We start from the raw sequence: 21,639 nt of genomic DNA on the forward strand, positions 1-21,639 counted from the left end.
GCCTGCTCTGGGTACATTTCACCATTTTATGCCTTGACTGCTACGACACACTACTATGGCTAAAAGTCTGCCCTGGTAGAACCTCTCTGCCAGCAAAAAATGACGACAGATGACATCTTGAAGAGCTACTCTGCATATATGTGAAAAAGCCCAACAGAAATTTTCACTTCCAAACAAAAAGCACTCCAGAAATGTTAAATCTTCTACTTTAAGCCAGCTATCTTGTCCTAAGGAAAATCTTCTGGAGATCTGGCTTGGAAAAAGAGCAGAGATTGCCTTATCCTCATGCTATCTGCTCTGCAGTCACCACTGTATGGGAGGTTGGGTTGGCTACGTCCTTGCTTACTGGTTTTCTCAAGGAGACCCTTGGCAAATATGGCACTGGAAGATAACATCCCTTGTCTGATTATCACTCCCCCAAACACACACAGGGACAATTGTGAAACACTGCTGTGGAAATCCTATCAACCTGCAGCTGGAGAGGAAAGACCGGCATGGGATGTGTGTCTGTGTAGGAGAGAGCATGAAGAGCAGAGCAGCAACTAAAGGTGAAAAAAGAAAGCTCCAGGAGTAACTAAGAAGTTTGCAAGGATGACTTCCCTGCTTCCATAGCCCTAACTTTTCCTTTCTCTTATGCACCCACCGCCTTTTTAAAAGGGGATATGCCACAACCGTTACTGCAATTAAATTGACAAACCTGAATCGTTTCTTAAGCCACTGGGAACTCTGTACAATCTTTGAAGTGTTTGCCTGGCTGGTACTCCCAGAAGCGCCACCTTGGTAACATCTCATCAAAGCCCTTTAAGCTCCCTGTTTGCTCAACTGCCTAAAGATCTCATTCACAGACCTCCACTGGGAAAACGCATGCAAACAGTGACTAAACCCTTCAGAAGCAGATGAAGAGCAACCAGCATATCTTCTTTCCTTCATGTTAAGAACATCGTCAGTTCTGTTATTGAACACCCCTGCCCCCAATGCCCAGATCACTCTCTTTCACAAGGGAAATCCTTCAGTTAAATCCCTCCCAAAACCTACTCCAGGCGTCACTGCAGACACAGTGTCAACACGTGGTGCTCACCCACCCCGGTGGCCATGAAGGGCGTGCTGGCTACAGATTCAAAACCTGCATGTAAAGAAAGGTTGCACGTTTAGGTAGACCAAGAGTTCTGCTTCCACGTTCCTGCCGCGCAGCAGTCCTCCCATCATACAGATACAGCAAAGTTTGGCAAGAATACACCCCACGCCGAAGAATCTTTTGATTTCCTGCAAGCTCTGTCTGTCCTGCATTTAAGTGCAGGACAACTAACCACTTACATACCTCTGCAAATAAATGCTCTCGGAAGCAGGTTAGATTAAAAATATACTATAACAAACTTACTTTAAAATATGTCTGCCCAGTCAGGTCTGAAAGACAAGTGATGCTGGTATATTAAAGTATTCCTGTTCGCACAGTAGCTTAAAAATACCTGATGTATTGCTATTTTGCAATATTGTGTCTAGAGCCAATGCTGATCACTCTTACCTCTCAGACACTGAATGGACTGCACAATGCTCTTCTCAGAGAAATAATACTGCATTTTTAGAACTGTTTTTAAATTTTTAGTCTTATTCAAAGTATGACCGATTAGGTTATTTTCTTTTCTTAATGAATGATGTAAAACCTCCGGACATATGGTAGCATTTGTATCTTTCCAGGCAAGCGGTGATAACTTTCAAATGTTACTTCCCCTCCTCCTCCACTACATGAAACAAATATACTGGAGCCCATTTAAATCTTAGTGACAAACACATTTAGGAGAGACTAATTTCAGTTGAAGTTTCCAAATGTCAGATGTACGTGTTAAATAATTATATTATAAAAATAAACAGCAGATGAATTCTCATTCATCACTGATTGATAAAGAGCCTATATTTTTCTAATAAGGATTAAACAATTTTACGGGACAACACTTGTGCTTAAATTAGCAAGGAGTAAACAAATGTCAGCCCATACTTATAGGGACATATGACAAGTATCATTCATACTAGCTCAACAGCTACAAGATTAGAGGATTACTACTGCCTCATTCAGTTTTGCAAGTATCAATTCACAACTGCTTCACTTTTCTTTTTCTAGTTTACGATCCATAGCAGGGCTTACTTTTTGAATAAGGTAATGGTTAGAAAATGGCTGAAGACTAAGGGAAAGATTTTTCAGAAGCAGAAAGCTGACAAATCTCAAAATGAAGGTATGTTATCACACATATCGAGGCACTTAATTAGGAGGAGAAGCCATCTCTTAAGACTTTGCCTGTTGTTTTCCTTGGAAACACAAAGCTGCATTCCCCCAGCAGCTTTTTGCATTTACCAGATTCTTTCCTATTTTTGAGAAACACGTATGTCCTCCCCAAAAGTGCATAGCAGAGCCGTACTGGAATGGTTCAGGCGTCCTCTCTGATTGAATGTCATACAGTCATGCATTATTACTCAAGGCTGGTCATAGTGTGCGTTAACATTTATAAAGTTGGAATCTATTCAGCCTGTCCACCCAGTAGCTGACTAACTAGACATTATTACATGAAGAATAAGCCTAATAAAAAGGGAAAACAAATAACCGGAGCACCGTAACCCACTCTACACCCGTATTTTCTCAAACAGCACTAATACTGAAAAAATTGTCAAGTATTTAACCTGTAACAGCTTCTAAGCTTTTTGCAGAACAAAAAGAGTGAAGACTAGGCAATTAATATTATTTTGTGCTTTTATAACTGAAAGGAGAGCTCTAAATAGGCAAATGTTTTCTACTAGTTAGAGGCAAATTCTTGTTATCCCTTTAAATTAAAAAAATGCTCTGTACTTCAGGGGGAAACAGGCACCAGTAACGACAAGCTGTTCACCACTTTTGAGCCAAATGCTTGCAAAAATACCGCACACAGAATACATTCGTAGCCGCAGCAAAACAGAAGAAGAGCTAAGAAAATCAAAAGGGAAAGAAACACATCTTTCTCCACCTCGGCCAAGGCTAAAGAGAACAATTCTTACCCCAAGATGTTACTGACAAGGCTCTGCTTCCAGAAAGTACTTTTACATAAATTTGTATGAAGTTAATGGGAAATCAAAAGCATCTGCCCAAAGAGACGCTCCGCTTCTGCACGGGAGCTGGGGGGTGGCGGCTTAATGCGGAGAACCTTCGGATTTTGCCCAGAATTACTCCTATTTTCACAGTGAGGCGAGCTATAAATTTCGAGCTCGGCTGCGAGATGACTCCAGCAGGGCTTGGCACGAACCCCTGAAGCGCGTCGTGGGCTGTATCTTTAAAAGGTGTCAGAGGAAAAGCAGATGAAATGCAGTAATCTCCACCCACCACCGTGTCACAGCCGCCGCCGCCCACGCACCCCCCACACACCCAGCACCCCCAAAGCCGCCCTTCCCCGACAACCCGCCGCGTTACGGCGGTGGAAACCGGGGCTGCCCTTCGGGCCGCAGCCCGCCCCCGCCGCCGCCCTCCCCGGCCCGCTGCGCCCGCTGCCCCCGGCATCCTGTCAGGGGCCGCCCCGCCCAGGCACCGCTTCCCCGACCGCCCCGGCCCGCGGGCCCCTGCCCGTGGGCCCCGGCCCCGGCCCACCCGCCCTGGCAGGGGCCTGGCGGGGGCAGCGTGGAACTTCCCTTCCCGCGTGGGCTTGCTGCATGGCAAAGGCCTGCGTTGAAGTCTCTCACTGAGCAGACCAAAACCAAATAAACCCCCAAACGCACAACAGCCACCACCCCCAAACAGTAAATTCCCATGCTAACTTGCAGGGTTAAACTCTTCTTCCAGCCGGATAGGGGTTTTTGGGGGGGATTCCCCACCTTGTTCTCAGGAAACATTTACATCAGTACCTACAAAGCGGTTTCTGGAGACTCATGAGAAGCTCTGAAAAGAACTTTGTCTTCAATTAAAGAGGGTATTCAAGCTTTAGCACGTAACGTAGGTCCCGTATCAGACAGCAGTGTGCACGGCGACTACGCAAAGTGCAAAACCTTCCGTGAAAAAGCTTTAACTCCAGGGCTCGTTTTTCCTCAAAGGAAGAGGAATTTGGTGAGAAGGTGCACAGGTTGGGCTACAGGGAAGCCTCTTTCAGCTACATCTTCAGAGTTCGCACAACAGCTCTCACTAAAGAACTCATCCTAAGGAGACCTTTTAAAATTTAGTGAACCACCAAAATTAATTTCTTCAATATTCTTTGCAAAAATACATGGTCCTATAAATTTTTCATATGAAGCAGTTGAAAAGAGATCCCAGGTAGCCTTTGCTGAGAACCTACTGTGCTGTTTGAGCATGCATGAATTAAAATACAATTAAACCCATAATTGCCTATTTGCAAGATTTATTACAACACTTCAGATCTGGCTTCTCCTCATGAGCAAATTTCCTGTAGATTTAAAGAGAGTAAGGCTGTAGCACCCTGCTTCGAAGAGCCACAATTCTTACCCAGTAGCTCCTAAGCAGTGGGCAGTCTTATTTGGAGAAGAGCAATGGATTTGTATCACAGATGAAATGGAGAGGTTAGAAGATTGAAACTTTTCTAACGGGCTGTGCACACTCAGGTATTTAATAATTACGTAAATGGGCAGAAAACATTTGGAAAAGTGGGTCTTCAGCTTCTATTACTATGACAGAAGAGAAGATGTGCAATAAAAACAGGCCTCTCTTTTTAAGGAAAAAAAAAATCCTTAGGAAAACAACATCTTGAGCCGTGGCACTGCACAGTACAAACTATATTAACTTGTCATAATATGTTGCTTCTGTTGGTATGAATTTTGATTGAGTAACAAATGAAATATGAGCTTCAGAATGTACAGTAACACTAAAGAGCTTGGAACACAGCCCTTGGGAAAGCACCCCTAATGTGGATTTTCTGATTACTCTTGTTAAGATGTAAATGATTGCCAACCTCAGTTGCAGCTCACCATTCTGGGGCTTACCGATATTCTCCTCTTATAAATGAGAGATCATAACACTAGTTTTAAGAAGTGCACACACAAGTAAATTCCTCAGAAAAGGTGATTCACCGTAAAGCTAGCTATGATCTGAATGAACTGGAGGGGGGGGAACCCTTCCAAGATCCAGTTTGCTTCACTTAAATTGCAGCATTTTTTTCCTTCAGTTCAATCTTATTTTGCCTTCTGCGAGTGAGTACTGAGCCCTGATTTGACTGAAGAGTTGTGCACATCATTACCATCATTTACTAACTCTTTTTGTACTTCCTCGTCTTTAGTAATTTTATAACATGGGACATTTAAGATGCTTGTTATGGCACCTTCTGTGTTCAGGCTCAGAAAAATCCTTCTCATCAGCTTCCACAGAGTGCAATCTGCTGTCGCTGGCCAAAGCGGTACATGTGGCGGCAGGGGGGAAAAGCAGCAAGCTGCCAGTGAGAAGTCCCATGCAAGCAGTTCCCTACATCTAGGTCTTGCATTTTATAGAACACCCACTTTATTCTTAGGATGCTCCAAAAGTACAGAGGCATTTTAATCTCAAATACAGTTTCCTGCTTATTCCTTTCCCACTGTGAACTTACTGGATATTCAGTCCATGTAATTGCGCTTTAGAGCATGTGCTGCAGTGACAGCTTTCAACTGAGATGTAAGCATGTTGTGGCAGGACTTTCACTTCTGAATAATCATTCATCAGAAACAGCGATTAGGTGTCAGAGCTCGTGACTATTTTAGAAGCTGGTTGCTTCTATCAATGCATGTAGTTGTAAGAGATTTTTTTTTTCTCCCTCTCAACTGCTAAGAGGGACAGCAAAATTGATTTGGGAAATAGCTCACGTATATTGATGTTAAATACCAACATGAAGCTCTTGATTTCAGAAGCTTTAGGTATTTCTCCCACTTTGTTGTAGTCCAGCAGATTCTGGGGAGTGTACCGAGAGCATTTCCCAGTCATCCGGCCATGGATGGATTCTGCTGGCGTGCTTTTGCATCAAGACCGAATTTGGTTTGCTAACAGTCCTGTCACATTTCAGTAGATACGGAGACTTCTTAAGAGTCTTCTTGCATTGTTTGGGAAGAATATCAGTTTTCATGGGGGTGGGTTTCTTTTTAGCGTGACGCTTAATCACCACGTGCAGCGTATTACGTCGCGCCGCCTGCGCTAACACAGAAAACCCACGTACAACCTCGGGAAAGCAGAGGAACGTTGCAATTGCCGGAGCTGCCTCGAACAGCCTCTTCTCTTCATTTCCGCGGGGGGGAAAGGCACGAAGGCCAGCACATGCCTCTCCAGCTGCAAAGGCAGCGGCCGAGGGGCGCCGCCGGGGAGGCCGGGCCCCGGGCGGTGCAGTACTGCCGGCCCTCCGCCGGGCGGCGGCCCCCGCGCCCCGCCGCAAGCCCCGGGACGCGGCCGGGGCCGCCGGAGCCCCGGGGCCGCGGGGGAAAGGCGGCGGGTGCGCTGCTCAGGTTGCTGTAATAACAACGACTCAAAGCGGTAAGCCTGCGGACTATTTTAAAGTTAAACCACCGCCGTAAGCTCTCGGATAACACGTCTAAGAGGCTCTTAAAGACGCAAGAGGGGTTTTGCCTGGCAATAGTAAAATTTCACGAGGTTATTTGAGTTTTAGCGTGCGACTGAAGCCTTAAGAGATTCATGCGAATAGAACCAAAAAGGGCTAAGCTTCTTAGTTCCTCAGAAGCGGAAAATCCTATTCCAGATTTCTGATGTCTCCGCTCCTAAGTCCGCTCGTAACTAGGGAAGAGGGGAAAGAAGAGTTTTGGTTTTAAGCAACTAAACCACTGTCCGACTGAAATAGAAGTGGGATATAACACTTAAGTAATGACTGTTTTGGTGTCAAATTAAGCCCTGACATACATGTATAGAGATTTTACTAAAATGAGTAACAGCATGGTCTGCTCTTTATCTAGTAATAAAAATCAACGAGCCAAACAAAAAATGTGCAGTCTTCACTCTCCAAAGTTAATAAAAACAAACTATGAGAAAGTAGAGAGTAAAACACTTCATCATAAGAAATATTTCATTAAAATAATGTGATTCGGCTATTCTTTCTTGAGATTTTTCTTGACACTCTTAAACTGATTTTATTTATGAAAGTAAGCGTCTCTGTATTTAAAGGTGCTAAGAGCTCATGTTCTTGCAAGTTTACTCAGCACAGCTGTTGAACTCTTAATTCTTCTACTACTCTAAGGAAAATTAAGTACTGCAGATGTTATCCTTTATAATGCCATATACACAGAATCGGTTCCTCATTTGCAGGCAAGTTATTTATTTTTTCCTACTTAGCTTCAGGGCAATCATGATCATTAGGCAATGCCAGGGTTAAATAAACATGACCTAAAGTGATCACAAGTCAGAAGTTATTTGAAAAAGAGATTCTCACATCAGTAAGTGGAAATCTAGGAACTGCACTTGAAATATTACAAACAAACCCCTCTCTTCAGATGCAAGCATATTAAAAACGCAAATGAAAAGGCAGAAATATACCTGAAATTAAAATATTTCCTATCTTTGAGACATATTTGAACTAGACAGGTTACCTTGCCAGGAGTTTAAAGATGCTAGTGCTCACGGACAATCAATAAATCAAAGAAACCCCACAGATTTAAAAAAAACCAAACCAAAACAAACCCACAACAACAACAAAAATCACTAAAGGAAAAAATGAGGAAAAGAAATCAGTGCTCTGTGAAATAGATTTATATTTATGCATTCCAGTTCTACGCATCTGATCCTCTCTCACGCCACAATAGTGCCGATATGTAAGAATATGTACTGTCTTGTTTATGCGCGTGCACCGACAGCCGTTCTGCAGCGCGCAGCCTGGACAAGCCCACCTGCCAGGAATTCCCCTAAGGGCAACTGCACGAAACATAAGACGATTTGCATCCATTCATAAAAGATCTCTTTGCTTAAGATGAAGCTAATGTGGAATGGCTTACAGGAACTTGGGGTACTTTCAGACTTGATACCTAATTACTCCAGAGCCCAAAGCCTATGCATTTCTTAGTTATCATTGAGAAGGGGAACACTCAAGAGCAAGTGCCTCATTGTTGGTCCTCATGGAAAGCAGACCAGCCTCTTCAGAGCAATCTCTGCTAACCAGAATCATTATTGCCTGACACTGTTTCACCTCACTAATCTTTCCTCACCTCATGAAACCCCTTCTCCTCTCATCCCATAAAAAGGGAAAAATGTCTTGAAATCCTTTAGTAGAGAACTATTGCCAAAGAGTATTTGACAGCTAAGAATGCTTTCTGCGCCATGATCTAGTACGAAAGCCAACTTCACAACTCTTACCCCTTTCTCTAAGTCCACTGTTACCACTACTGACCTCTTCGATGCTTCCCATGCTTCTTGCAATTACCCTCCCAGGCTGCCACTCAAAGCTGGGTGTTTCCTCAGACTTGCATGTGATAAGGGACCACTGACATCAACAGGAAAAGTCCTCCACCTATCCCACCACCCCATTCCAGGGTCTCCTTCCCCCAGATTAAACCTCAGTAATTCTGAGCATCTAAGCATCAGCTGTCGTTCTAAGACAATACCAACATCCCACAGCCAGCCTGTCACAAGTAGAGACATTTTTAACAGTGAGAGAAGCATCATGAGAATAAAAGTAATTAGAAAGTCATGCATCTTTATCCCCCTTGTGTACAGCACCAGCATTTATAAAACACTGCATATGCTGATAGGAAAAAGTACATCTCAAATAGCTTTTATTTCAATACGACAAAATAGTAGACAGGAATAAGGTTACCACTAAAATATGGAAATATGTATGACAGCTTTTCAAAATAAAGTCGTCTTCAACCCTAGACCACAAGGAGTTTTTCAGAGCTACAGGTGGGAGCTAGGAACACTTGCCTGTCTTTTTCATCTTAAAAACTCTTGAACGCATCTTCTAATATGAGTCATTCAAAATTTCATAGAGTATCTGAGATCTTTTAGTAAAGAGGAGCAATGGTAAGGAAGAGCACATTACACAATTATGTTTAAAGAGAAGGAAGCGTGGCACAATAGCCAGGCATGCAACCAGCTGAAAACCACTTTTGTCTGTCACACTCACTACGGATTTTTATTTTGCAATTTTTCACTTATAATAAGTGTACTTATTACTGGTTTTCTGTTTTGTTTTCTTTCTAAGACATTATACAAAGGGAATTAGGGAGTCAGAGCCCTTTGAAGCACCCTCAGCACGTGAGAAGACTCTTTCACCAGGTTCTTAGATACGTGAATGAAAGAAAAGATGCATGAAAGCAAGAACGCTCGAACAATCCTCCTCCCCAGTCATCTGTTTAGCCTCTGCTACGTATGTTTTGCGTTATGGTCAGCAGAGTTATAACTGCTTCAGCTTTTGCACTTCTCTGGGGTTTTTTAAAGACATATTTAACTACCAAAACATACAAAAGCAGCTACCCAAGGCTGAATGGAGTTTTCATCCTGAACTGTTGTACTGGTCCTTTAACTTTTTATGACTCATAGTTTAAGTATTTGGGAATTCCCCTCTAAATATGAGTTTGACACACTTGCATTATGGAAAGTTATTTTATTCAAAAAGTAACAGAATGCAACATTCATGCAATACCCAGGACTATATTTAGCAATGCACAATTGGTCTTTTTTTTCCAATAAAGCTTCTAATTAAAGACAGATTTTTTTTAAAAAAACCAAAAATGCGAGAACAAGACTGAATAGCAAAAGCAGCAGCATTGAAAGAGACAATCACAGTGTTACACACCCAAGCAAATCAGGAATATTTTTTTTTTTTAAAAAAACTATTCCAACAATGTTAGGGCTGTTTACCTCCTCCCCCCGACCAGGCCCCCCAGCTGCATGTAAGAGTACACAGCTTCTCTCTTACCTGTGTGCTGTAGTCCCTTCTTGGTGGGCTGACTAGTCATCAGCGATCACCTGACTAAAGCCTGGGAAAAAAAAAAAAAAAAAATATCAGCTGACCACCCTTGCTTGCTGGCTTCCAGCTTAAATACTCCTCTCCACAGCACTTTGTCATGTGAGGCAGGACAGAACCAGCTGTCATTGCTTCAGAAAAAGTGAAACGGGCCCCTCTGTTTCCACCTCCTTCCTTCCTCCTCTCTCACTCTTTCCTATCTGTCCCTGCCTCCAACCTCTTCCCTTTCTCATTCTTCCACTTTGCTCATTCACTGCCTGCCCGCCCGCCCGGGGTCTCCCAGGGGAAGCCGCATTCCACAACGTACAAGCATTTCCCCTGCATCTTGAGGTTTCTCAACAAGCTGCCTACACACTTCTACTGAAAAAAAAAAAAAAGAAAGAAAAAAAATCAGAGAGAAACAGAGAAAAGGCACCACATTCCACAACCCTCAGTCAGCCCTGGCAGACTACGAGGCATTTTCAGTCACACAGCACAAAATGCATTAGTCAGAGCTGAAAGACCACACACTTTGTACCACTACCATGCTAACAGAGAATGGTCTGAGCAGAGCTACAGGAAAAAGGAAAGGAGGGGTTCCTATCGGTGCTTCCATTTTACATGGAGTAGCCACCTAAATATATGAAAAATTCACAGGAAAAGGCCCAAAGTTGACATTCCCAGCAGAAACAATGTGAACGTGGGCAGCGGGAAAGCTCTCCGCTCACAGAGCGCGACCTTTGCCAAAAGGACTCCCCCTCCAGCAGAATGTGTTATTCCAAAGACTGCAAGACATTATCTAAATCAGAACTTCTATCTCCCTGATGGTTTGTTCATAGGAAATACAAGCCTAGAAAAAGTGAAAGTAATACCGCATGATTCAGATTCCCTGAAACCACATATACTTTCAATTCAAACTTTTCTCTTCTTCAATACTCCTTATAGTTCTGCAACTATATCCATCTATGGAGTTTTCTTTTCTCTACATATGCAGTTTCAACCCTCCGTGTACGCCGAGAATCTGATCAGCGAGGAATGAGAAGAGAGTTCAGTATAAAAAAACGCTCCTTCCTAATCCAAATGACCTAATCACTCATCTATCTGCTCACTGCTTCCGCCCCCCACACGCACTTATCTATTGCTTGAAGGCATCTTAGGAGTACGTATATGGCTTAGGAGAAAACACCCCTTTTTAAAATCACATCAGACAGAGCGAGAGCACTGTACTGGAGCACATGCTTCTGTCCACTGAGACCAGTACCACGGAGTTCCCAGCCCTGAATTCCCCGGCTCTGCACGGGGACTGTCCCTAATGTACCCTGCAAGGCTCAGGGGCTTAAGTCAGCGTCAGAAAAGTGTAGGGAGGTGGGGGGGGAAGAGGGGGGGAGAACCCTTAACCGTCTGCACTGGAATTTCTCTTCAGGAAAGTCCATGCTTTAATGAAAGACTGATACTAGATACCACAAAGAAACTTTTATTTCTGTATGCACATGACTCAGATACATTTTCTGTGTGGGTTATGTGGTTATGTTATGTTTCGTCTTAAAAACCTGTTTCAAAGAGACTTTTAAACATTACTTTTAAGAAAAACTTGATGTGTTTATGTACAATGAGTGTTTTGAAACGGCCTTTTATTGCACAATGCTATACAAAGCAGAGACACTAATGTCTGTTTTCATTATAGATATAAATTTGCATCTAACACTAAACACAATAATCTGTAAAAATATTTATTTTAAATGATTTCCCTAAATAGATCCCAGAAAAGTAAACAAACCTAACCCTTCAGCAAAACAGACCCTCTTAGTTATGACATTGTTATTCTTCCCCTTTTCTCATTTTCTTGATCATGAAAATACATTTACTCACTATGTTATTGACTTAGATGCATTAGTTTATAAAACAAATGGTAGCTGCTGCTGTGCAGTATTTCAGCAGAAGGCGGCTGTCCAGAACTGCCTCCGAGCCTGAACACTGTTGCCATTATAACAAAAGCATTAAAATGAATAATTCACGAGCAGAGGGAGTACCCTACTCTTAAAAGGAACCAATTATTTCATGAATTGTCCAAAAGCTACCCCTTTTACGGCCCAGTTCTTCCAACTACTCAATTATTCTTCATTTTTCTAGAACGGCATAGAGTAGCAATTAGCAGAAACACATGGACCAGTTTTAGAAGACTTTTCCTGAGGAGTAAGAAATGAAAGCTGAAAAGTGAGCCAAAGGGAAACAAAAAAAGTGGTTATGTTTGGTGATAGATATATTAAGGGAATATAACTTCAAAATTCAAGAGGCTTTTCCAAGTTCCGCTTTCGAATCTTGAAAAGGAAGAACATAGCAATCTGTCCTTTGCCTTTATCTGGTACCTTCCTTGTCAGGATCCCAAAGCATCATGACAACACTCAGGAATTATAAGGCCTCACTAATGAGTACCTGCAGAACTTTTCTCCTATTTATAGGTGCAGCACATAAGGCCTCAAGAAGACTAAATGATTTTCTCCAGGTCATACAGGAAGGCTTGGAGACTGAGGCAAGAACAGAGCTTCATCCCCTGGTTACCAATCCTGTGCCCAACAAAAAGACTAACTTCCTTGCTTTATACTAACAAGCATCACAAAGTTCAATAGTCCTGCAAGTTTTAACCTAATGAAATGAACTGTGGTGCACAGGTATTTTCTGCAGAGAAAGGGAAACAACATGATCCAGTAACCCAACTTTACACCAGAATAATTTACAAATTTAGGTTTTGAATAACATTTTTAAAGGAATTCAGGTTAGAGTAGCAAAGTACATCTGTTCGTGTTTCACTGCTGCAGGAAAAGCGCATACTGTGCCTGGAAAGAGATTTATTTGTAACATACATTTTCAAACTTTTCAAGACATTAAAGTTTGGTACACTAACAGCAATAAAGTTCTCATATTTCATTTGAAGTAACATCTAGTTCTTAAAACTGCAAAATTCAAGAAATTGTAACTCTTAAGTCATTTTGCCAAAGGGACAACATTCTATAATGTTGAGCAAAAGCCAACTTAAATATCTCTACATATGCGGGTCCCTTTTAGGTGTCCTACTGTCTTGCGCTATTAGGATGAACTCAAATGCAATTCTTATTCCAAGTTTCTCACTGCAACAAGTTCACTGATTATATGGTAGCAAACCTATTAATACAGAGATACAAAAACATGTCCCCAGGGTAGAACATTATGGATGGAATGATAACATCAGGTGTAAATTTGCAAGACCAGACACTGTCACCGGTCAACTTACTGATGCTCCTGGGCTTTCTGTAAACAAGACAGTCAGCTTGTTTGCAGAGCCTTGGTAGCCCCTTTTGTGATTGTGACTTTCAAACTTCTAATTCTCAAAAAGACATTTTTTGATTCCAACAGCATCTATCTGAGAAAGATGGTCTCCTGATCTAGTAGTAGATGGCAGGTTCTTGTTCTGCCAGAAATTTACAATTCAGTCAATTCAGAGCTGCTCCCATGTCAAGTCCTTACAGGAATAAGGAAATGATCTTTAGCAACTAGAATAATCTGTACAGTTAAACATATTTTTGGTTTGCATTCCCAAGGAACTGTGAGGAGAACTGAAATATAAAACAAATATAAACCCCCCTGCATTTAGCTGTTAGATGTAATTAATATAGCCCAGCTCACACCAGGCAGGTTTACTGTAACTAACAGACTATTTCAGCAGAAATGACCATTAATGGTTTGATAACTTGTAGCAGGAAGAAACAGGAGGAAAAAACACAAAATACTTATGAAAACTCTTCCAAAGATGGCATGAGAGTTCCCTTTTTAAAACATTGCTCCCAAAAAAGCAGTAAAAGAAAGAAATGTTATGAATGTTTCAAAGTTTATCTTCTTCGAAATAGCTGTCTTCAATCAACATACAGGAAAAATTCTCTGTTGATATTAACTAGCATGACTACGTCCACCAAAGTAGCAACCTCCACCAGGGCGTCCAGGCTACTGAGCCACTACCTCGACACAGGTGTTCTGGAGAACAAATAGTATCAAATAAATTATTTCACAGAAAACAGTGTCTGAAGAGAAAGACTACCACTACTTCTACCTGGAGGTAGGTAAAAAATAACAAACAAACAAAAACAAACAAAAAAACCCAACCCAAACCAAAAAGTCTTCATGTCCGTAAGCAGGACAAAATTTCCCAGTGCAAGGAACTTAATCAGCATTTTGGTACTTAGGCAAGCAAGGAAAGCTAGATGGGAAGAGAGGGGAATAGCACCATACCACAGGAGACTTTGGTACAATAACAGCAATCAGATTGGTACATTGTTCAGTATGCATGACTGTTTCAAAACTACATTATGGCCCTAAGCAAGGATGAATGGAATTATATATAAATACAGATCAAAGTAATGGTAAGGTAACAATCTAGTGCAAAAGAAAAATTTAAAGAAAACAGAGGGTAAAGAACTGTCCAACTATCCAAGAATAATCCATCTGATCACAGTACGCCAAAAGTCTGGTCAGACAACGTATACAAATTTATAGTTAGGAGCTTAGATACGTTTAGAGAGTTATGATTTTTGTTTTCTCCAATCATGGCTGTTTTCTAAAAGTCTATAGATCGAGTAGACTTACGTCCACAGGGCAGCAGTGTTCTGCCATACTAGCTGTTGTTTACTTGTATCAGCAAGCATCAGGGTCATGCAGACTGTGCAATGCAGCACAAACACAGGAACTATTCACACACCTTTCAGTACTACAGAGGAACAGTAGAACTATTAACTATGGATTTTAAAAGAAATAATAACTTTTAGACATTAATAGAAATTAAGAATAACTTTTAGAAGACATTTTGAGGGCTAAATAAACAGGCAGATGCAACACTAGTGGATGACAGCAGAATAGTAATTTCCACCTACTTTATTGTTAAAGAAATACAGTACAGGAGGCATATCACCACAACTACAAGATCACAGAATGGTTAAAGTTGGACAGTACCTCTGGAGGTCATCTGGTCCAACCCACCTGCTCAAGCAGGACCACCCTGAGCACACTGCCCAGGATCGGGTATACACAGCTTTTGAACACCTCCAAGGATGGAGACTCCCCAACCTCTCTGGGCAACCTGTGCCAGTGCTTGGTCACCCTCACAGTGAAAGGGATTCCTGATGTTCGGATGAAGCCTCCTGTGTTTCACGAACGTGTCCACTCCCTCTGGTCCTGTCACCAGGCGTCACTGAGGAGAGCCTAGCTCTGTCCTCTTTGCACCTTTCCTTCAGGTATTTGAATGCATTGATGAGATCCCCCGTGGGCCTTCTTTCCTCCAGGCTGAACAGTCCCAGGTCTCTCAGCCTTTCCTCAGATGAGAGACGCTCCCATTCCTTCATCATCTTATTGGCTGCCCACTCAACTCCCTCTGGTAGCTCCATGTCTCTCTTGTACCAGGGAACCCAGAACTGGACCCAGCACTCCAGGTGTGGCCTCACAAATGCTGAGTAGAGGGGAAGGATCGCCTCCTTCAACGTGCTGACAGCACTCCTCCTAGACTTTTTCAAGGCAAGGGCACATTGCTAGCTCATATTCAACTTGGTGTCTACCAGGACCCCTGTGCCTTTTCTGCAAAGCTGCTTTCCAGCCAGGCAACCCCCAGCATGTACTGGTGCATGGGGTTGTTCCACCCCAGGTACGGGACTTGGCATTTGCCCATGCAGGTCTTTCAGATGTCCAGGTCTTTCAAAAAGTTATGAAAAGTTGCATACTTTGACTAAGGTGCACACTGCTTTCATTAACACCATTGTTTCTTACTTTCAACTGCAGGCTGGACTTTATGAAACAGGTTTTACTTTCCTTCCCTCCTTGACAAGGAATCCCTCAGGCTCATTACTCTCTCCTCTCTCTCAAATACCAGAGTTATTCCCTGGAGTAGAAGAGGTAAGATTTTAATGACAGTTCATTTTTGTTACCTTGACATTTTCTGCCTCTTACTTCCACAGTTTTTGAGCATCTTAGGAGAGTGGGCTTAGAATAGAGAACGTAGAGGAAAAAGAAAACGTAGACTATTTACATAATCAAAAAAGAAAGTTATTCAGATATTTGTTTGTAGGATGTTCTTGTGGTAGTTGCCCAAGTTCTGTTGTGGTAAACAGAACGGAAGCAGTGAGAGCCCTCTATGAGTTTGACTGATGAACTAGTAGCATCCCATTGCAATCTCTGAAGTGTCAAACTGTCATAGGCAGCTAAGGAGAGTAGAAAAATGTTTCCTTTTGTGTCTCATTATCAGACAATCTACTGCCAAATGGGCTAGCTAGTTACAAAACAAAAAACTGCACTGCACTGATACAAAAACAGTAGCAACAAATTCTCTTCAGACTTTATGGGTGTGATTCCATTCCTCCAGTCCAGATCTCTGGTGCTGTGTCTCCCCTGCCGTCCTGCAGCCAGTCCTCCAAACTCCAAGGGGCTCAGCATCTGCACCAGACCTGCACACCCCGTGCAAAGGTCTGGGACATGCTGCAGCACGTTAAAGAGCACTACACAATGACATACAGGCAACAGAAACCCACCCTCAGCGCCCAAATAACATGACTCTTGTTCATCCACATAGTTAACTAAGTCGGGTAAGATGTTTGTAAAGCAACACCCAGACCTCTGTGCTGTTAATCAACAACAAAACAGTCCAGAGAAGACAGAAGTCAGGAGTGATAGGGAAGAAGAATCAGTTGACTCAAGCTTTGTGCTCCAATTTGCAACCAACTATCTCCTTTCCTCCTTACTGCAGTAATCCTCCCCTTCATAAAATACAACACAATCTCTTTATTCACACAACTGTACACATTCTCTGTCCCAAAGCAAAAACAATTATGTTCAGCAATAAACTAGAAACTACTTACGATTCAACAAGGATCGGGGCAAATCCAGGCCACCTTACCACTACACAAAAAGGGAAACAAGCTAGGAGCCCTAGTGTCTTTTCTTATAGCACAAAGTTCACAGAGATACTTGGCAGTAGAAGGCAATCAGCCAAAGCATAACAGGGTCCCATACCTGTGCCTCCTATCACCAAGGAAATTTCAGGGAATCTGTCACACAAAAATAATTACATCACCAGTGCTTGGATTTTTCTCACATATTTTCCAGTGTCCTCCATATTTTCAATTCTTGTTGGATACTCTGAAATATTTACAGACCCATGACCTGTTCAACTTAAAAAAAAAAAAAAAAAGAGGGAAAGGTATCCTCAAATGTTTTTTCTTTACCATCAATACACAAATGAAAAATTAAAAATACAAAAATACAATGCAAAAACAATGAAAAGCAACTCCAGACAAACACGTCTAAGGAAAAGATGAACTCGATCAGTTGGCTCGGAGAGACACAGGGATATTGGAGCTCTGAACTGACTCTTCAGCGACTAGCAGCAGTGCAAGTATATTGACATGCATTCTGCTTCCTCAGAAAGGCCAGTCAAGGGACACAGTACCAATAATTACTCTCATTTATTCTGCAGTGTTATCATGGCATGCTGTAGTTTTAGGCTTTTGGTGTTGTGATCTTCAGTTTTATATACAATACTAATTTCATGACTGTGGCATGAATGGATATCCTTAAAGCCTCCTTTTGGGGCTTCATAGCTATTATGTGATGTGCCTGTGAATAATCTCATTCTGCTGCATTTAAGCACACAAACAGGAGGACAAAAATACCTCTCTCATATCTGGACTGTTCCTATGCAAGTGAATGTGTTCCATGTAAACCAAAACAGGAAGAATATTTGTCTTGTATTTGTTTGTAGGAACATCTGCTCAGTATTTTTCAGCATACTAGTATCTTGTTATGAAATCTGAAGCAAGATTATACTCAAAATGAAAATCCCTGCAGTCATTCCCAGTAGAAGAGAAGATGGAAGATTTCAGGGACTCCCTCACTATTGTTCTTGCTCAGTGTTATCTCACCAGGGTTATACAGGACATCAAAAACTTAACAGCATAAACCCAGACTGATGACTGGCAATCAATCATCCTAGTCTATGGACTTGTTAGACCAAACTGTCTTATAGCTATTCAGTGCTATAATTATTAAACAGTGATGTTCTGCACAACAGCTACACTTGCTTTTACTGGTGCTGTATAAAAAAATTAAAGCATGTTACATAATATAAAAAAAAGTTGTCTTTAAAAAAAAAACAGTTGAAATTCTCTGGTCTTCAAGAAACTGCCATTAATTTTTTCCCTCTAAAAAGTTTCAACAGCTTCTTTCAAAAACTTATCCTTTACAAATGTGAAACATTAATTAAAATTCAAATAGCTTGTTCACAGTTTTCATGGCTAGAAGCCTAACTTTTCAATAGCATGTCACTAGTTACATCAAGTCCTGTTTAATTTGAGAATCATGGGAAAAGAAAAAAAGGCAGGGGGGTGGGGGGGTGGGGTGTCAACCTTGACAAATGGAATGAAAACTAGGTGTTGAGCAAGGGTGTAGAGGAAGGACAGGACAGAGAGAAGGAAGAGGAGTTTTCAGTCCTACCAAATGTAAAGTTTGCTTATGCTAGTCTTCCATTGCACCTACCAATAGGATGAAACCCAAGCTTTTTACAGATATTCTCTCAATTACTTTCTAAATCTGTTTTCCAGGTTGTTAGCCAGATGGAAGTACATGTGGACTGGCCTGGTGACCAGCTTTTAAGAATTCTTTTTAATAAGTTGTATCAGGTAAACTTATCACTGAATTAGTATTCCTAGTCACTTAATGTTTTTATGGAATCACTAACAAGGTAAAAAGGCATGCAGGTCTGTAAAATACTAGTACTTCTAAAAATGTATGATGCACAAAAAGCTTTCTTAAACAGTATGAAGGTGAGCACTCAAAAGGCAGATGGGGCAAGACTGAAGGATGCTTGTGCAACCTTAAGCCTATCTTCCTTTATGTGTGCACGCCCCATGATAAGAGTCTTCAGTTGTTGTTCAAAACCTAAGGTTATTTTTCTGGAACAGGTCCACCCCATTCGGTGCACAAGATCTTTAGCTGTTTGTTCAGTGAGCAAAATGATATTTTCAGTTTACTCTGCCATTCACCACATGGCCATAGGCTTTCCTGCTGTATCCTATTAAACTCCAGCTTTGAGAGAGACAGCGCAAATTTCTTTGTGGACTTATCACCACTGTATGTATACTGTGAAAATGACTTCCATAATATTTATAAGCACCATCTCCCAATGAAAAAAGGAACAAGAATTATCTTCATTTGACACCTGGGGAACTGAGGTGTAAAGAGAGGATGGCTTAAAGTACCACTGACTGCGGTCATCCAATTTAAGCTATAGCAAAGAAAATGAGAAACTGTGTCAGGTGACCTAACGGGCTGAGCTGTAAACTGCAATGGTTCAGCAGCTGCTTCATAACCACCTCAGACATCCCCACAGCAAGACACTCCAATGGCTCTTGGCTGGGGGGCAATCATCTCCGAGTAAGTTGTCACCAGCCAGGAATCAGACACCTTCAAAATGCAGCTACCACTGACCTCACTGAAGGAAAAGACTGCTCAGCACTGCCAACAATCAAGCACAATCAGACGCTCTGAAAATGACATAAAGAAGTAGGGAAAACAGCGTTTCAACGGCAGCAAAGAACTCGACAGAGGATGTCTCTCAGCCCTCCATGACAGAGTCAGGAAGAGAGTCCCAGGGCAGCACCCAGTTGCCCATCCCTTAAGTCTTTGCAAACTTCTTTGCAAACTTCTCTCACTCATCACACATCTTTCAGGGTCTGTAGCTATCAAGTTTGATGAATCCTCATGCAAATCCACCTGAAGTAGTGAGTGGAGGAAGAAGTCCCTTGGAATAAGCATTACGTGAATGTGTAATTAGATCCTCTATCACGACTATGCAATCAGAATTACAGTGAGCTAAGATAACATTGCCAAAACTAATTCCCACTTTGGTTAATTTTTAGCACCTGATTTTACTATCTGATTATTCAATGTATTTTTATTCGTTATAATTTTAAAGCCCTAGAGGAAAAATGTAGAACATGTAGAAAATGCATTTCCTAAGAAATACTTTCTTAGGAGAGTGGCCTGACCACAGCGTGGAATGGCTGAATCCACACTACAGACCTCTATCATTTGTACTAATGGAGGTAGTAACCACAGCAGTAAGATGCCCTCTTGCATATAAGCCATTATTTTGACAGTGGCTCAGCTCCAAATGACATTTGACCAATAAGAAGAGATGGTAGGCCATGCTCAGAAATCTTTGGCTCTCGGCAGCAGAGAGCAGTGTACTTGAGTTGCACACAACTTTTGACCCATTTCCTCAGCCTTAATGTCTTCTGCTTTTACACCCTTTGTTTTTTTCCCTTACAAAAGTTGTTCTTCAGTCACTCTTCAGCTTCCAAGCACTGGGCCTCATCACTATTATGCTCCACTATTACATCTCCAGTTCCTCATTTCACCCCAGTTTCAAGTCCATCAGGTTTCCAAATCCCAGTTCCCTTATCCCTCTTGGGACTTCTCGCTTAGATTCCCTATTTTTCTGCCCAAGTGGCCCCCTGCCATCTCCACAATTGATCTCAGTTCCCTTGCTTCTCCCCAGTCTCAGGTCTTTGTCCTGGACTTGTCTCCTCAAGGCCCTTGTCTCAGTGTTCTTGCACAGACAAACTCTAACCCTCTATACTCAGTCCCCATCAGGACCATTCTTTCCCCAGTTTATACTTCACAGTCTGTCTTATGTGCCCACAGCATAAAAGTCAGGATTTCTCTGGCAAAGCTGTAAGATTCTCTTAAAAACGTTCTTTGATGTCAGTTGAAATAGCCAGGGTCTGCACTACTAGATACAGCAGGTTATTTCCATGTTTAGGTATGCTTGTCAAGAGCAAAGTAAAAGGGCAGTGCCTCGCCCCAAGTTTCAAATGCCTATCTCATAATACAGGCAAAACAGCAATAAAACTATGGAAAACAGTCACAAGTAGCTGAACATATTTCACCTGACAATTTAAATCCTCCCCCTTCTTACCTTCAACAAGATGTGCCCAATGCAGAGTTGTAACATGGACAGTTTATGTGGTGTGGTGGAGTCATGCTCTAAAGCAGAGCAGGCTCCTGTGAGCAGAGATATTGTCGTCTCTGCCTCCTTCCATCCTGCACCTCCCAGCATGATGCCCCATGCCCTCCAGCATGGACAAGGAATGAAACTGGCATGTTAGCCAAGGTCAGGTGTAGACCTTCCATACAGTTACATAGCTCAGGAGTTTTGTCATGTACGTCTGGTTCCATCAACCACTCAAGTGAACCGCAGCGATGGGCTTCAAAGCTCAGTCGAGCAATATGGCTTTCAGAGGCACGGCTATTAGAGAGTGACAGATAAGTGTAGTACAGTAGCCATGAAAAAAAAAAAACAAAAAGCCCCTTCTTACAGTTTCCCTTTTCTTGATACTAGAGCACAGATACCTCCTGTCCCGCCCACCAGGCTGCTCGGTCCCCAGCCCCAGCTTTCCCAGCAGAGCATTTCTGAACAGCTGGTGGTGCTTGGGGAGCTGGGTGTGGTTCAGCCCACGCCGTCTAGATGCTTCACACCATACTTCTTAATAAACATGGCAGAGGAGAAGAGAGGATCTTCCCAAATATCAAAAATGGAAACTCTGAGCTGTACAGTGATCATCTACTTTCTGATTTTCAGGATCAAACCAACAGAGATGCTTACAACTAAATCCTAGAGGATGTCTATGAGTTAAAAAGGTTGTTTCCTAGATTAATTTTACAGTTCAGATTTACAGCACCGCTTAAAGAAGACTTATTATCA

General features: G+C 42.0%; 1 long non-coding RNA gene across 4 annotated transcripts in view; it reads right to left on the bottom strand.

Moving 5' to 3' along the window:
* Positions 1–21,639, bottom strand: part of LOC142059673 (uncharacterized) — a 122,787-nt gene that overhangs the window by 75,649 nt on the left and 25,499 nt on the right. For 3 of the 4 annotated variants that reach the window (XR_012661486.1, XR_012661487.1, XR_012661485.1), the window contains exon 3: positions 9,840–9,900. This is a non-coding gene — a long non-coding RNA (uncharacterized LOC142059673). Of the gene's footprint in view, positions 1–5,707; positions 6,710–9,839; positions 9,901–21,639 lie in introns of those variants that run through there. The other variant, XR_012661489.1, reaches the window with a different exon arrangement.

The sequence above is a fragment of the Phalacrocorax aristotelis genome, chromosome 1, assembly GCF_949628215.1.
Source record: "Phalacrocorax aristotelis chromosome 1, bGulAri2.1, whole genome shotgun sequence".
Taxonomy (NCBI): domain Eukaryota; kingdom Metazoa; phylum Chordata; class Aves; order Suliformes; family Phalacrocoracidae; genus Phalacrocorax; species Phalacrocorax aristotelis.